Raw genomic sequence first — 17,654 nt, forward strand, 5'->3', positions numbered from 1 at the left:
TACAGAGTTTTCTTTTCAAGTTTTCTTTATTTTCTTTTTTTTAAGTAAGAAATCATGAGACAAACCATCAGCCACCTGGTAAGATTAACCCATCAGCCATGCCACGTAGAACTCACAAAGTGCTGCCTACACACACAAACATACATGCATGAATATATACAGTGCTTTTTCTGGGGGTACGCAGGGGTACGCATACCCCTAAACATTTTGTGAATCTTTCTACTTTTGTCTGTTTACTGCATTTATTTTTCCATTTGAACTATAAAATGGTGGTTTTCTTGAGTCAAAATGAGAGTACCCCTAAACATTTTTAAGAAAAAAATAAAAAGCACTGCATATATGTGAAATTCCTCCCTCTGTCCCCAAGAAAACAGACAATTGGTGCCTGTTTTCACGGTGGGGGCAGTGGGTGTTTAGGAAACTGGGAGGAGCGGCGTCACAAGGGGGCAGGGGGCGGTGCACCCCAGGTGTCATGTCTGGGGGGTGAGAAGAAGACACCCCGTGGGGTGCTCGCCCCGCTGCCCCCGGGCGTGGTGGCGTGAGCAGCCATTGTGCCGCCGTAGCCGCATGTGGAGGATCCTCCATTCACGGCTGCAGCCGCGAGCAGTGCCGCCAAACCGCTATGTACAATGCATGCATGGTGTTGCATGCATGTGCTGTATGTAGCAACGCCACACATACGCTGTACGTAGCAGTTTGCCACCGGCTCTGCCCAAGCACAGTAAAGACGGCGGTGGGATCCCTCCATCGCTGCTACAGCCGCGAGCAGAGGAGACTGCTACCGCGAGCAGAGGACCCCACCACCATCTGTACGGTGCTCAGGTGGTGCCACGCTAAACTGCTACATACAACGCATGTGCAGTGTCACACACATATGCAGTACGTATCGACAGCATGCATGCGCCCTACGTAGCGTTGCCACACATGTGTTGCATGTAGTGGCACAACATGTGCGCAGCCAGCAGTTTCTCCCGCCCCGGGTGTCAGTTAGCCTTCATTCGCCCCTGACTGGGAGTGAGATTCCAGTCCGGTTTGGCCTAAAATCATAGAATCTTAGAACTGTAGAGTTGGAAGGAAGCCCAATGGTTGTTTAGCCCAACCCCCTGCAATGCGGGATTTGGGGGGGGCAACATGGGGCTCTAACCCTGAGATTAAGAGTCTCATGCTCTGCTGACTAACCTGCCTACTGAGGACTTGCACCCCTCACCATGAGTAAGGATATGGCTGTTGGGATTCAGAACTTATAGGGTTAAGATGTTCTGTGACGCCTCACATTCTGACGTTTGGAAGGAGGGAGGAGTTCTACTTTTTGTTCTCTCTGTGTCTCTGAGAGAGACGGACGGAAGCCATGAATGCTAGCAGTCCAGGAGATTTTGGGAAATGCTGAGCTGTAAATATTTGCTACAATAAAGAACTGTTGAATTTGGACATACACAGTGCTTGGTGTTTGTCTGGATCTGAAGCAGACTGCGACAGTTTTGATCCGCTGTGTTTTTACTCTGCAAGGCGAAACCGGAGAAAGTAAAGGTCTGCGCAGCTTGGCTGGGAGCGTGCCGGACCACTGGGGCTAATTGGGGCCATAAAGCAATTAGATGGCCAGTGCAATTAAGATCTTATCAGATCTTCACAATGGCTGCATTGCTGTAGATACTACTTCTGAAAACACCTCAGTGCTAGGTTTACTTAAAGTTGGTTGCACAAATACATTCATGTAGGTAACACCTTGCAGGCATTTATGTTTTCAGAGAAACCTACACTGATCATGGGGGGTGGGGCAGCCATATCAAATTCTGGCATTGGTCTGTAATAACTTTGGTGAATATACCTGAGGCTGTTTGCCTCAGTCAAAAACAATACGACTTGGAAATTGCTGCTTCAACCCCTTTGATGCAAACATTCCTGTTCCTGTTGCAATTACTTAATTGTTTAAAGCCTCCGTAAAGATTACATGGGGGCGCGGTGTCTTTGCAGATAATGCCAGGGGCTTGTCTCTCAAGCTTTGCTAGAAGCATGGAGATTGTAAGCAAAAGTACTGGTTACTGTTTTGTATCATTCTTTTTGTGGTGTTCCATTGCATGTGTCTGTCTCTTTGCAAGTAAAAGGTACTTTAAGGATATGCTTAAGGATATACGCCTTGCGGAGAGCTGCGCGAAGTCTGGGCGCACTGAGCTCAGCGCGCCCAGGCTTCAGCATGCAGGCAACTCTCCACAAGCCGTGGGAGCCCAGTGCGGGCTCCCACGGCTTGCGGAGATCTGCACAAAGCCTGGAGAGCGAGAGGGGTCGGTGCGCACCGACCCCTCTCACTCTCCAGGCTTCAGCAAAAGCCTGCATTCGCCCCATAGGACGCACACACATTTCCCCTTCATTTTTGGAGCGGAAAAAGTGCGTCCTATGGGGCGAAAAATACGGTAATAAAGTGATGATGATGTTGTTGATGATGTGATGATGTAGTAGGTGCAGCAGCAGAATCAATCCAATACTCCCACCAGCCCCTGTCACATGCAACATATATTGACCAAGACCTCTGCTCCATATAGACCAGTGTTGTTTAAGCTTGAACGACAGATTTGCCTTCTCTCTGAGATGTTTCTCATCACCTTATATAGACGGATTTTTAAACTGAAGATATCTTTTGACATGCTCAGCATGTGCCCGACTGCACGTGCCACAGCCTCACCCAGCATTGCATGCCTTCAGCACTGGACTCTTCCCTTTGCCTAGGCCAGTGTTCCTCAACCTTGGGCCTCCTGACTTTGTACTATAACTCCCATCATTCCTGACCATTATCTAAGCCAACCAGAGATTATGGAAATGCAAGCTGAGCCACATCTGGGCACTCAAGGTTGAGCAATATTGGCCTAGAGGCACCCCCATATAGTCTTATAAATTTAGCCTCAGCATATTCCAGTACTTAATATTTCTATAGGCTAAGTGAATAGGAGGAGGAGATCATGCCCCCCCAACAAGGCCTTCTGCTGTGAATGTTTACAGCCTGTAATGAAAACCACAAGTTTCTCTTTTTACCCAAATCAGCACACATTCCTGTGACCCATAGGCAAATACAGGAGACGAAACAGGGAGTATATGATTAATCATCGCATATTTCTGGAAGTTTAACAAGCTTCCAAAAGTACCATATTAGCCAGCCAAGTTTTCCTTTTCTTTTAAAAATCAACCTTCTTTTCTGCTTCTCCTTCTCCTTTTCACGATATCGGATGACAAGATTACATTGGTTTTCCCTGCATCTCTGCCGGTTTTCAGGCTCGCTGCAACTTCTGATCTTTTAAGGAAAGAGCCATACAGAAATATTGTCTCTGAATTAATAATCTGCCCATTATTTATGTTGCACACTTCAGGACAGGAGGAAGGCTTATTTTCTTTTAATGTTAAAATAATCCTCTTGGAGAACCCAGCACAGAGGTGATGAGAAGGAGGAGGAATAAAGACTCAGCAGACTCCGGAGCCAAGAGTTTGCTTGCTTACAGACAGATGGCAAATATAGCCAACATTGTGAAACTGCAGCTGTGTGCCTCCAAACCCTCAGATCTATGTGTGTGATCATCGCAGATTTTCTAATCATCTAATGGAGCACAGTCTCCTGGAGATTTTGGGCAACTTTGCTTTGCCAAACTCTTTTTGTTTTCCTTTCGAGGAACCGCATTCGTCTTACCCAGAATACAGTTCAAGGAAAAGAGCTTTCTTTCGAAAGCTACCATATGAAGCTTGTACAAAAAGACCAAGGAGGCTTTACTCTTTTTATTATGATTATGAGATCCAATTAAAGAATGATCTGCTGATCGGAAATACTGAATGACAAACACACATGCAGCCAGTTCACCAACAGAACTGCAAACTGTAAGATCCTGGAATCGAAGGACTGGTTGGAGCCATTGTGTATATTCCTAATTCATCCATAGGCTGTGTTTTGAGTGATGCAGACAGGAATAGCTCATGGAAGTTATCCTGTCTTTTCCAAGGATCTGGTCTTACATCAGCAGTAGAGAACCTCCTATTTCAGAAGTTGCTGGGCTCCAGCTCCTAACAGCCCCAGCCTGGTGTTCGAAACTCACATTGTTCTAGGTGCATTTTGTGACAGCGAATTTCATTGGCGCAAGCAGCTTCTGAGCTCTGGGCACAGTACTGCGCCTAAGATTTCAGATTAAATCTGCAGTGCGGAAGGAAAGGAGGGCCTTTTTCTGCCTCCCACTTCTAGTTACTCCCTGAAGATTGGAGAAGAGACCCTCTTAAGAATATTAGAGGGGCGCGCAGGGGAAGGACTAGACCACGTGAAAAATGACCACAATATTTTAGCTGCAGTTCATGCATTTTCAGCTTTGTATTCTTGTTATGAAAAAAGCATGCCTAGACATTCTGTTGTTGCACCCATAACTTAGGTTTAAGGTACCATTTAGCTCCTAGCTTTTATATCTCAGTTTCTAACACTGCCCCAGCCAGCAAACCAGTGATTGCCGTGGAACATCTGGGAGGGACCGAACCAGGTTACTAGCCCCTGTCTTAACATGGTTCTCTTCTGCCTGCTTTTTAAAGACCTGATGAAAGAGATCGCCTTGTATTCACATCCTCTTGGTCCAGCAGAGAAGCAACACATTGACAATCACCACATATACTGAACCTAGTGTGGAAGCCCTGTGGCAACATCCATCAGAATGGCATTGTGCATCCGTCAGATACTGGTACAAGGGAACAAAATTAACAATGCTCATCTCTATCTGCTGAAAGAAATATTCATTAAATCTGCATTCTTGTAGTTCTACGTGGTGGATGCCAATTAATGCTGCCCTCCTGAGCACAAAATGAGCTGCAAGGAAACATGAGGACCAGAAACCTAATTCACTTTGAAATAGAAGTCGAGGTTCTCAGGATAGCAAATGCTGTGCAAAATACCTGTTTGGGAGCTTGCCCAGGGAGCCATGACCTCGCTGAATGGAGGTGATGGACACAACACAAAAATACAGTGGGATCCTGCAAAACAAATGCACACAAACAAAGTATTTCTTGTGTCAAATGCACTTGCCTGCATAGAAAACTGGGCTTGGGGAAGAAATGTAACGCTTCTTTAACGTGCCGTTTTGCTTCCCAAAGTCTGTTGGCATCGTGAATTGCAGGAAAATCCTTCCTACTTGGATCTGATGTTTATGCAAATAAGAATACCAAAACAATCTGATTCTTTTTGCTTGTCTCTCCCCCCCCCCTCCAGATTATGCTCATGTACAAACAAACACAGTATTGCTTACACCAAGGAAACACAGAGCAATTCTGATCTCACAAAGGACTGGCCAACTTCAGCAAATTAAATGCCCAGGGCCTCTGAAGCTTCATCTGGTCCTAATTTTCCATCGACTGTAAAATGACACGCCGATGTAGGGTTTCCCCCCCCCTCCCCCTTTCAATTTCATTGTAGCTTGTTTTCATCTAGTTTATATTTCAGGACGCCCTGCTTTTCCAGCCTGATTTGTCTCTAAAAATAAAAATAAATGACATGATTCTCCCTCCCGCCTTTTCCTCCACCCCTCACAGTAGCCGACCGAATGGCACCACCACAGCTCTGGAGCTCATGCCCTGCAGACTGGCAGGGACACCTCTGGTTTACAAGCCAGAAGTGTGTCCACACACCTTTTAAAGGCAGCTTCATATTCTTCCACGCAGCTTAAGAAGACGAGTTACACTAAGAGACTGGGTGGCTTAAGCCTATTTGCTGTACCACGAGAAGGAATCAAGTTCTATCAAGTGAGGTGGGGAGTATTCCCTTCTGCTCCACAACTGAAATTACGGTGGTTAGCACTGCCTTTGTTTTGAAGAGGGGCAAATTGGCCTGTGTCAACTTGGCTGCATTCAGACAAGCACCTAGATGCAGCTTGGAGCTAGGTGTATACATGCATGGGTTTGTTCCTAGGCCAGCGTTCCTCAACCTTGGGCCTCCAGACTTTGCACTGTAATTCCCATCGTTCCTGACCATTATCTAAACCAACCAGAGATTATGGAAATGCAAGTTGAGCCACATCTGGGCGCTCAAGGTTGAGCAATATTGACTTAGGTCCTAGGCAACCCCATATGGCTTGGTCTTATAAATTTAGCCTCAGCATATTCCAGTACTTAATATTTCTATAGGCTAAGTGAATAGGGAGGGGACGTGGGTGGCGCTGTGGGTTAAACCACAGAGCCTAGGACTTGCCGATCAGAAGGTTGGCGGTTTGAATCCCCACGACGGGGTGAGCTCCCATTGCTCAGTCCCTGCTCCTGCCAACTTAGCAGTTCGAAAGCACGTCAAAGGGCAAGTAGATAAATAGGTACCGCTCTGGCTGGAAGGTAAATGGTGTTTCCGTGCGCTGCTCTGGTTCGCCAGAAGCAGCTTAGTCATGCTGGCCACATGACCCGGAAGCTGTCTGCGAACAAACACCAGCTCCCTCGGCCAATAAAGTGAGATGAGCACCGCAACCCCAGAGTCGGTCACAACTGGACCTAATGGTCAGGGGTCCCTTTCTCTTTCCCTTTAAGTGAATAGGAGGAGGAGATCATCCCCCCCAACAAGGCCTTCTGCTGTGAATGTTTACAGCCTATTTTGAAAACCACAAGTTTCTCTTTTTACCCAAATCAGCCCACATGTATTCCTAGGCAGATGAGGAACAAATTAACAACCAGCCCGCCTCCTGGAAGTATTTCCACAGGGGGTCGCCCCTGAGGCGAAGAGGACCTATGGCATCTTCTTCTTTGGTGATTACTCGTAGCCAAGTAAGATTGTCTTCCATAAACACAGTTTTAACAGTGAGTCCGTAAGTTACTGCGGAAGCCAATTCTGGATCCACACATCCTTCCACAGTGGGGACATAGGTTTCCGGGCAGGAGCTGATCACGGTGAAGGTTTGCCAAGCATGCCTTCCTCTTAGCATGTTTCTCCCTTTCGTCCTGAGTTTGAGCTTCTTCAAAGCCCAGGACACCTTTGGTAAAGGCTGTTCTCCAGTTGGAGCACTCGCAAGCCAGTGTTTCCCATATGACACACCTATGACATACCTCAAATAGGATCACCCCCACAGGAGTGCCACCTTGAGGAGTACTATGGCCCTAGGCAAAAAACCCAGACAAAGCCAATTGGTCCTCCCCGGCCCTGAATATGGGGACCAACATAGTGCATAGCAACATCACAAGCATAAGAGAAGCATGTTTTTAAGGCCCTCAGATTATTTTCTGGTTCTCCCTGAAACAGCCTCATAAAGCCTACCCAACAATCTCACATCCAAAGCACAATTCTCCTGTGTATCTGACTTTCTGCTCTTTGAAGGACATCTGCTCTTTGAAGGACAGTCCAGTTCAAGTTCAGTTTGAAGATAAAAGAAGGGGGAGCAGGAGGAGCCTTGAAGCTGTTCATGAACAAGCATCTGGCTTGCAGACTTGATAGTCTCATAGACCACCTGGTCTTCCTTGCTATGGTGAGAAATATCGCATTGCAATTTTAAAGAAAGTGATTGCATCAAATTTTGCATCAATACATACATATGTTGCTACTGGGGACCCCATGGTGAAGAGTGGGCATGAAATCTAAGAAATCGTAATAGTAATAAAAATGATAATATTAACAATGTTGTTCGTTAGCATCCATCTCAGGAGACGAGGGAGGACTGCGTCTTTGGGGGTGAAGCCAAACCATTGGGGAGTTGCAATGGCTGCTGGGGCTGTAGAGGTCAATATGGGATAGACATGTTTTGTTGCAGATTGGGCAGATGAAGTTGTCCCGGTGTGTTACTGCAGATCCACGACAGTTTTTCTTCACTCTGCGCTCATCCCAGCAGTCATTCCTTCTCTGATCACTGCTGGGATACATGACCTGACTGCCTTTTTCAAAGCACTGTAGTCAGAAGAGGCAGCCCGCCTCCCATGGGCCCCCTGCCTGCCCCACCAACTTCCTCAACCACTGGGGAAGCAGCCAAAGAGACAGAGAGAGACCAGCATCAAAGCTCTGCAGAACACCTTCCTCTCACTGAGTTTGATGAGAGGAAGGTATTCTGGAAGCCCTGGTAGAGTTACCCCACTCTCTGTCTCGGGGTGAGGCTTTGCAAAGGCTTTTCCCTGATCCCTTGCAGAGCCTCTCACACACAACCATCGCAGGCAGGGAGTCAGCAGGACATTTTGTCTCAGGCACAGAACATCTCAAGCTGCCCCATCCACTTATGGCCCCTCAAGTCTGGAAGGATTCCTCAGAAAAGAATTCTGCATCTCTTGCCTGTCATATTTGCCTGCTTGCCTGCCACTTCCAAGAACATCCTTCCAAAACATGTTCTGTATTCTGAGGGGTAAAGAACATCAGTCAGGGAAGCTTCCAAGTAATTGTCACTGTTTATTAGCAGTAACAGTTGTATTAATAGCAGTAGCAAAGTAGAAGTATTTCCAGCCTTTTCCTTCTTCTTTTTTTTAAAAAAATAGATATTTTAAGCAATTTCTATATGTTAACAAAACAATAGGAAGCTATAATCTTTCTAGTAAGATTAATGTAATGAAATGGGAGGCACTCCAAGCTCATTCTGACGTTCCGCTCTACGGGACAGTAGTTCGTAGAGGCTGGTTGTAATCCTGAAGCAGGGCAATTTTGGTAGGCACTTGAACAGTAAACCAGGGACGTGGGTGGCGCTGTTGGTTAAACCACTGTGTCACTTGCGCTTGCCAATCGAATGGTTGGCGGTTCGAATCCCCTTGATGGGGTGAGCTCCTGTTGTTCGGTCCCAGCTCCTGCCAACCTAGCAGTTCGAAAGCACATCAAAGTGCAAGTAGATGAATAGGCACCACTCTGGTGGGAAGGTAAACGGTGTTTCCGTGCACTGCTCTGGTTTCGTCATGCTGGCCACATGAACCATAAAAACTCTGCAGAAGTGGACAAATGCCGGCTCCCTCAGCCTTTAAAGCAACCCCAGAGTCGTTCGCGACTGGACTTAATTGTCAGGGGTCCCTTTACCTTTACCTTGAACAGTAAACCAGAGGTTGAATGCTTCTATTGGTACCAACCAAAGAGTTGCAGGCCATCGAAACAAGAGAGCCATGTAAAAGTCATCATACAGCCAGCCCTGTTATTAGGCAGTATGAAGCCACCATCTTGTCCAGTAGATGCTGGGATTTCGGGTGCTGTGGTGAGTCGGGGGGACAGACTGTTCGTGCTAAGCACCCTTTGCAGAAACCCAAGCTATCCTGCTCGTCTTTGGTAAGACAAACAACACTGTCCCATTTCCAGTGTTGAAGCAAGACTCTACTGCAGGTAAAAAAGGGTGGGGAAGGACCCCTGGACGGTTGAGTCCAGTCAAAGGTGAATATGGGGTTGCAGCACTCATCGTGCTTTCAAGTCAAGGGAGCTGGCTTTTGTCCACAGACAGCTTTTCTGTGTCACATGGCCAGCAGGACTAAACCTCTTCTGGTGCAACAGGACACTGTGACAAAAACTAGAGCGCATGGAAATTACCTTCCCGCTCTACTTGCCTATTTATCTACTTGCACTGGTATGCTTTTCAACTGCTAGGTTGGCAGGAGCTGGGACAGAGCTATGGGAGCTCACCCCATTGTGGGGATTCGAACCACCGACCTTCTGATTAGCAAGCCCAAGAGGCTCAGTGGTTTAGACCACAGCACCACCCGCATCCCAACTGCAAGACCACTCAAGACCTACATATGTGGGATGCGGGGAAGGGGGCATCTTGTCCTTTGCCTCAAGCCAGTAAATCTTTTGTTGTTCATGCAGCCAAAGGCCAATAATTAATATTCTTAACTCTGTTGTAGACTTGTCCATGGAGACTGATAACACTTTCAGATTATCACAAATGGCCTTACAGCATCTTTGCCAAATCGCCAGCTGCATGGCTATCTGAATGTCAGCTCATTTGCTTCGGCTGATGTCCTTGGTGGATAAAAAGCTTTCTGGGTTGGGTTCAAGGGAATACAACCACCTCTCCTTGCTGAGCTGGAAAAGGAGAGACGTGTTGCAAAATGTTAGCAGTGCAAACGGAAAGATGCAAAGCGAGGAACCGAAATTCTCGAAAGAGGAGAGAGAAAATTATTAATCAAAAGATAAAACATGTGATTGCTAAGAAATATATTTGGGGTCTTTCCATACAATCTCAACCAGTCCCAGCCAGAATGGCCACCAGCCAAAGAGAATGGGAATCATAATCTAAAAACATTAGCAGGGCATTTTGTTGGAGAAGGATGTGACACTTTTTGGGGGGCAGTGAGAGGGCTGAAAATGTAATAAAGTTTGCTCCACCCCGATGTTGTCCAGTTCCATTTTCCCCAGCCAAAATCAACGGAAGGAGTGGAAAGTGTTTGGCTCTGTGTATTAAGTAACCACGCAGCAAGGATATGGCAAAACAGCGATTATGGGATTATACTTTGTGAGGTTTGCTGGAGATCGGTCCTGTCAGCAGCACTGACCACATGGCCACAAATCTTGCCTTCCTTTCTGTCGAAATCTATGGGATGATATTCTATGTTAGTGTGCCCTAGATAGAGCTTGGTAGTACTGGGCCAAATTTTCTTTTTTTAAAAAAGTGCATTGACATTTTCATTGAGCAAACCCTGCCTTGGCTTCTGGCAAGTCACATCCACTTAATGTGTCCGCGTTTGTCTGTGTACAGCAGAAAGAGGCATTTTGCTTTTGTTGTATACTTCATCACTAACATGAATCCATCAAACTTGTAAAGACGAAGGGGGGGGGGGGAGAGAGAAGCAGATTCCATAACATGCTTCTTTGGCAGCCTGCGTTGTTTTCTTTCAAAAGGCATTAACAATACGCTTCTCTCACTCGGAGTACTTCAAGAGAAGATAATTATTCTTGTCTGCCTTGTAATATATATTAAAAAATGTTCAAATGTGGCTTTCCAGGGAATCCTGCCAAATATTTTTAAGGCACCAGCTCCAGCTTTAGTTAATTTTATATTGCCTTCTCAGTCTATTATAAAATATTCTTCCATCCAGTTTGAATTTGGTAAAAACCGGGGGGGGGGGGGGAGAGGCTGAAATGTACCACTTTATATAAGGAACATTTGAAAAGGCGAGGTGTTCTTTCCTTGAAATTAAGATCTTTAACTCCTAATGTGACAGCAGTTTAAATGCATAGCAATTAAAACGTCTCCAGTAAAGTAAAATGCTTATCACTGAAACTTTATTGCACCCATGGGACAGGGTGGGGGAAGGAACGACCATGTATTTGAAGATGTTTTCCAGAAAAGCCGAGCAAAGATGAGTGGACAGCGGACCTCATGTAAAATAATGGCATATGCCTCATCTACAGAGGAAGCAGAATAGAGTTGCAGTCTGTAGTCTTCAGGCTGCAGGGGAGGGTCATATTTTTAAATGTTCCCATGTGTGGTTTTTTAAAAATAAAATAAAATAATAAAATAAGCACAAAAAGGAATAGGATAGAACCTTTCTCCCCAATGTGCTGGGTTTTTTGTGGGGGCAGAGAGACTTTTTATTTATTTATTTTTTTTAAAAAAAAGCAGTGGGGAGTATTCCAAAGCCACCACCCCAAGCACCTTGAATTAGCATACTCCATTCTTAAGAACTGAGGGCTCTAATACAGGAATAGGGAACCAGATGCCCTCCAGGTACTGTCACCAGCTCCAGACAGCATGGCTAATGGTCAAGGACAATGGGAGCGATGATCCAAGAGGTTCCTGCATCCCTATTCTAATCCCTCATTCTGTATCGGACCAGTGTGGTGTAGTGGTTAAGAGCGGTGGACTTGTAATCTGGTGAACTGGGTTCGATTCCCCGCTTCTCCACATGCCTTGGGCTAGTCACACTTCTCTTAAGTCTCTCAGCCCCACTCACCTCACAGAGTGTTTGTTGTGGGGGAGGAAGGGAAAGGAGAATGTTAGCCGCTTTGAGACTCCTTTGGGTAGTGATAAAGCAGGATATCAAATCCAAACTCTTCCTCTTCTAGTTCTTCTATATTCAGGCTGGGAAGTAGCTTAAAAAGGCAACAAATCCTTTGCACAGCTAGGCATAAGAATAAGAATAATAAGAATAAGAATAGGAAAGGTTGAGGACCCCTGGACAGTTAAGTCCAGTCAAAGGCGATTACGGGGTTGCGGCACTCATCTTGCTTTCAGGCCGAGGGAGCCAGTGTTTGTCCACAGACAGCTTTCCAGGTCATGTGGCCAGCATGACTAAACCACTTCTGGTGCAGAAGGACACTGTGACGGAAGCCAGAGTGTATGGAAACACAGTTTACCTTCCCACTACAGTGGTACCCAGTGCTTTTTTTCTGAGGGTATGCAGGGGTACGCATACCCCTAAACATTTTGTGAATCTAAGTTTGGCCTGATTGAGAGGCAGTATTTCAATATGAGTAGGAAAATGAGAGTACCCCTAAACGTTTTTTTAGAAAAAAAAGCATGGCCAGCATGACTAAACTTCTTCTGGCGCAACGGAACACCATGACGGAAACCAGAGCACGCAGAAATGCCGTTTCCCTTCCTGCCGCAGCGGTACCTATTTATCTACTTGCACTGGCGTGCTTTTGAGCTGCTAGGTTGGCAGGAGCTGGGACAGAGCAGGAGCTGAGACAGAGCAACAGGAGCTCAACCTGTTGTGGGGATTCGAACCGCCAACCTTCCAATCGGCAAGCCCAAGAGTCTCAGTGGTTTAGACCAGTGTTTCCCAACCTTGTGCCTCCAGCTGTTTTTGGACTACAATTCCCATCATCCCTTGCCACTGGTCTTGCTAGTCAGGGATGATGGGAGTTGTAGTTCAAAAACAGCTGGAGGCACAAGGTTGGGAAACACTGGTTTAGACCACAGTGCCACGCAAATAATAATAATAATAATAATAATAATAATAATAATAATAAAGCTAAGTAGTTTGAGCAAGATGAGTCTCAGGGTCCCTTCCAATTCTATGATTCTACAATTTGTGTCTGGTATGATGCTAAAGCACATTGACAGCTAAGCTTGATCTTTTTGGGTTCACATTGTAAAAATAAATTAAATAAATAAAACTCCCCCTTCTCTCTGTACTCAGGATTCAATATTCTGACCCATCTGAGTGACCCACTTCATACAGCTGGCCAAGTAGACTTTGGTGCGTGAAAGCTGATGTCACAATAACGTTTTCAGTCTCTGTGACATCACAATCCTCTTTGCCGTTTTCCACTGAGGTGGCAGCCCTGCAGTCCGGCTTGGACTCCTTCAGACAGTGGTGGTAAATCTAACATGACCAAATGCTTCCTGGAGAAAAGAAGAAGACACCATGGAGAACTAAGATGCCACAGAGAAGGTTAGAAAATGCATTATGATTATCTCTCTTTTGCTTGAAGTGCTACAGCCACCTCAGTGGGGAAAACTAGGCCACTGTGGACCAGGTCACAGCACCTTAACAGGGTATGTCATTATCCAAGTGCAGCAGCCAATCACAGGATCAGGCCCTTAGGATGGGCTTCACCCAATGTTAGTCATATTAGAACTTTTGGAATGAATGCACATGACTATCTTGGGTCCATTCATTTCAAGGGGCTCACTGTGAGTAAAATTGCAAAATGCAATCCCATACAGAGGTACCTCAGGTTACAGGAGCTTCAGGTTACAGACGCTTTAGATTACAGACACAGCTAACCCAGAAATAGTACCTCAGGTTAAGAACTTTGCTTCAGGATGAGAACAGAAATTGTATGGGGCCTTTGGATTTGAAAGGAGTGTGAAACAAGATTTGGAATATCCTATAGGCCCTACTTTTAACTACAGAAGTCTGGCATACCTGCTAAGAAGGAATATGACTACCAATGGGTTGGAGCTTCCCCGAGATCAGTTCTTTAACACCAAAGACTACCAAAAAGACCGGCAGAGGGGACATGAAAGAGATTTAAGAGCCTCGGACTTAAGATCTCCGGGTTGATGGTTTTCCAAGATTGATGGAACTATCGCTAGGGGCTGAAACCGGGGAGGGGAGTTGGTGAAAGAAAATTGGGAATTTAAAATGTATATATTATAATTTGTTTTTCTTTTTATCTTTTAATGAGAGATGGGAAAATTGTGGAATGGAATTTTTTCTGACCCTAGGGGAAACGTTTCAAGAATAAGTTTAGATATATAAGTTTTAATGAGAAATAAGATTAAATAAAGTAAAAGTGGATGATTAATTGGTGAAAGAAAGAATGGGAAACTACAGTATAGTAAGATAAGATATAAGGATAAAAATAAGGTGAAGGATTTGCTGAAATATCTATATGAATTAGAATACAAAGAGGGGAGGTGTGAGGAGGTCAAGGAGATAAGTTAAGAAAGGGAGTTATATTAAGGTTTAACTTGTTCTTTTGCTTTTTTTGTTTTGTTTTTTTTGGATTGTATCTTTTTTTTTCCTTTTTAGCTGTTTTTGCTTTTTCTATTTTCCTATTTTTATTTTTCTCTTGGATATGTTTTGTCTTTATATATTGTGTTCTTTTTTGTAACCTTTTAAAACTTGAATAAATATTATTAAAAAAAAAGAGAGAGAGAACAGAAATTGTGCTCTGGTGGCAGTGAGAGGCCCCATTAGCTGAAGTGGTACCTCAGGTTAAGAACAGTTTCAGGTTAAGAACGGACCTCCAGAACGAATTAAGTTCTTAACCCGAGATACCACTGTATTATTTTAATTTGAAATACATTATTTTAAAAACAAAACAAGAGGGGAAATGATATATAATGAATGGAAAAGGTGTGATTTGGTTTTTTCTGATCCTCTCCTGGCCATTGTGACCTCATGAGGATGCTGTCTCCCTGAAGGAGAGAGAGAGACTGGCCATTGTGACCTCATGTTGATAGTGGCCAATGAAGGAGAGAGACTTCTCATTGTGTCCTCGTGCTGATGTTGTCCACCTGAAGGAGAGAGATTGGCCTTTATGATCTCATTCTGGTGCTGATAATAATATGAATGATGAATAATAACACAGGGCATTATAGGAACATTATTTGTTAATTATAGGGACAGAACTACCCAAACTGTAAGGAAATTTATTCATGTATGTGACTACAGCAGCAAGAATGTTGCTTGCCCAAAAATGGAATGAAGCAGAAGTCCCAGAAAAGGAAGAATGCATACAAAAACTTATGGAATATGCAGAAATGGTGAAACTTACCGGGAGACTAAGAAACCAAGATCACAAACTTTTTATAAAAGAATGGAAATGGTTTATTAGATATTAACAGGTAAATTGTAAACAGATAAGAACACTGTCAGGATTATTGTAATAACCTGCAGTTTTATAAGAGTATGTACTTAAAGTAGATGAATCAATGGGCAAATTAAGTTAATTTGGATTTGCAGAAGATATTAAAAATAAATTTAAGAAACCGCAGAATGAGGGGGGGGAGGAAGTCAAGTTTTGAAATGTTAAAATGATTGTGAAATCAGTGGAATGTATAAACCTGAAAATCCTAAATAAAATTTTAAAAAGAAAAGAAAAGAGGGGGAAACCAAAGGACCAGGGGATATATATGGACTGAGATCCTGGGTTTGCTCAGCCAACCACAAGAGGCAGGAAGTAGGAGGAACCCACTCATTGCATTGTTTCCAACAGAGACAGATTGGCCTCACTTCCTCTCGATTGTACAGAGTAGCTAAGGAAAAAAGCAAGGCAACAGTGCCTGCTGTGAAGCCGGGGTCCTGCTAAAAACAATCTACCCCAAAGATCGGCTGTGCTGATGTATTTGTTGACAGTAGGGCAGTAGCCCGAACACAGCTGCAGCATGTACCCTGGTTATATGTGGCTTTAAAAGTTTGTTCTGTGTAGCAGAACAAATTTAACCAAGGTGGGGCCTGAGCACAAGATTTGGACAGCAGCCTGTTAGGGGAAGCCAAAACAAACACTTAAAACAAATGTAACACTTTGCATAGCCCTTTGTGCTAATTATCTGCAGGTTCCCACATTAACCCACAATAACCAAAATACACACATGGCAAAAGGACACTGTGGTATTTTATTCTGGGCTCACTTGTACAGGTGAAAGTCATTTATATCATTTAGGAGGGAGGGAAAGTGAAGGGGTCTAATGCTCCTAATGCTATGCTCTGAATCCTAAATGTTGCATTGTTTCCTTAGCTTCCCTATGATTATTCTGTAGGGCTTTCGGCAGATCGTGGCAGATTCTCCCTCTGTTTCTCAGCACACGGTGCCTGCAGATATAACCTAAGCAACAGGAAGACATTTGCATTACATTGAGCTCTGAATCTTTAGCAGGTTCTAATAATGTGTGTACAGTAACAGGTGGCGTCATGTGAAAGTTCTTCTGCACATGTACCTAGCTGAGCATCAGTATGCTGTCAGCTGGGGACGCGGGTGGCGCTGTGGGTTAAACCTCAAGAGCCTAGGACTTGCCGATCAGAAGGTCAGCAGTTTGAATCCCCACAACAGGGTGAGTTCCCGTTGCTCGGTCCCTGCTCCTGCCAACCTAGCAGTTCGAAAGCATGTCAAAGTGCAAGTAGATAAATAGGTACCGCTCCAGTGGGAAGGTAAATGGTGTTTCCGTGCGCTGCTCTGGTTTTGCCAGAAGCAGCATAGTCATGCTGGCCACATGACCTGGAAGCTGTATACCAGCTCCCTCGGCCAATAAAGCGAGATGAGCGCCGCAACCCCAGAGTCGGCCACAACTGGACCTAATGGTCAGGGGTCCCTTAACCCTTTACCTTTACTATGCTGTCAGCTGATCCCAGCTGGTTGCCCAGGAAAGTATAGAGACATGGAAAAGTTTCTTACCATTCTTTTTTATTTTAATCTTTACAGAGAGAGGCTATAGAACCCAGCTTTTTGGATAATGGCGTTGTCCTGAGTGAATCTCCACTCCCCATCTCTCCCACTTCCTCATTCATCACTTCTAAGGGTGCTGCTAAGTGCCCTCTGTCTTTGAGCTCTTTGCTCTCCTACTTTTAAGGCTCGCCAGGCTCTGGGAGATGGAGAGTCTGGAATCCTTTCTAATGACAACGTGTCAGCCGGGTGTTGTCCCGGCTCGCCCATGATTTCCATGATTTCCCCCTCATCTGCCTCTGAGCTGCTACCTCCCTCAAACCCCTGTTATAAATCTATACTGTCTCCCTCTTCCTCCTCCCTGGAAGGGTCAGGATGCTGTCCAGGTTTTGACTGCTGATGGACAACTTCAGGCCTACCTTGCCCTGCTGTTCTCTTCCAACATCTGGTTATGTATCTTTCAACTGGACTTGGACTCCTCAAATCAGAGACTCCTTCTGTCCTCAGTTGTTGGCATCTGTCTGTCTCGGGAGACGACAATGGAGGAGTGCACCTCTTGGGGTTGAAATCAAAACTGTTGGAAGGTTGCCTGTCATGGCTGTAGAGACCGATACAGGAAAGACATGTTTTGCTACAGCAGGGACAGATGAAGGCATGCGGTTTTGCTGCCACAAATGGCATTTCTTCTCAGTTGTAAAGTAGGTTATGAGGCCAGCCTATTCTCAGTGGTACCTTGAGGTGTTTGAAATGGAACCTATGACCTTCTGAAAGCCACCACTTTCTATGCCATAACTGCTAAGTTTTATATATGCTCCTCGTGCTAAGATTTTCTTTCTGCGATTACGCCAAACTAGCATGTTCAGTGTGATTGAGAGGATCTTCATTATATTGTGAATAATCTGAGTTTTGCATTTGTTTTCAACATCAGTGCAATTTTTTTTGT

General features: G+C 44.9%; 1 long non-coding RNA gene across 1 annotated transcript; it reads right to left on the minus strand.

Moving 5' to 3' along the window:
* Nucleotides 1–3,083: 3,083 nt before the first annotated feature.
* Nucleotides 3,084–13,219, minus strand: LOC307212693. Its single transcript, XR_013837105.1, has 3 exons — nucleotides 13,051–13,219; nucleotides 4,906–4,983; nucleotides 3,084–3,280 (listed from the first exon to the last, which is right to left on the minus strand). It is a non-coding gene; the product is annotated as an uncharacterized lncRNA (long non-coding RNA).
* Between the last annotated feature and the right edge of the window lie 4,435 nt (nucleotides 13,220–17,654).

This window comes from Podarcis cretensis (assembly GCF_951804945.1).
Source record: "Podarcis cretensis genome assembly, chromosome: 3".
Classification (NCBI taxonomy): Eukaryota; Metazoa; Chordata; class Lepidosauria; order Squamata; family Lacertidae; genus Podarcis; species Podarcis cretensis.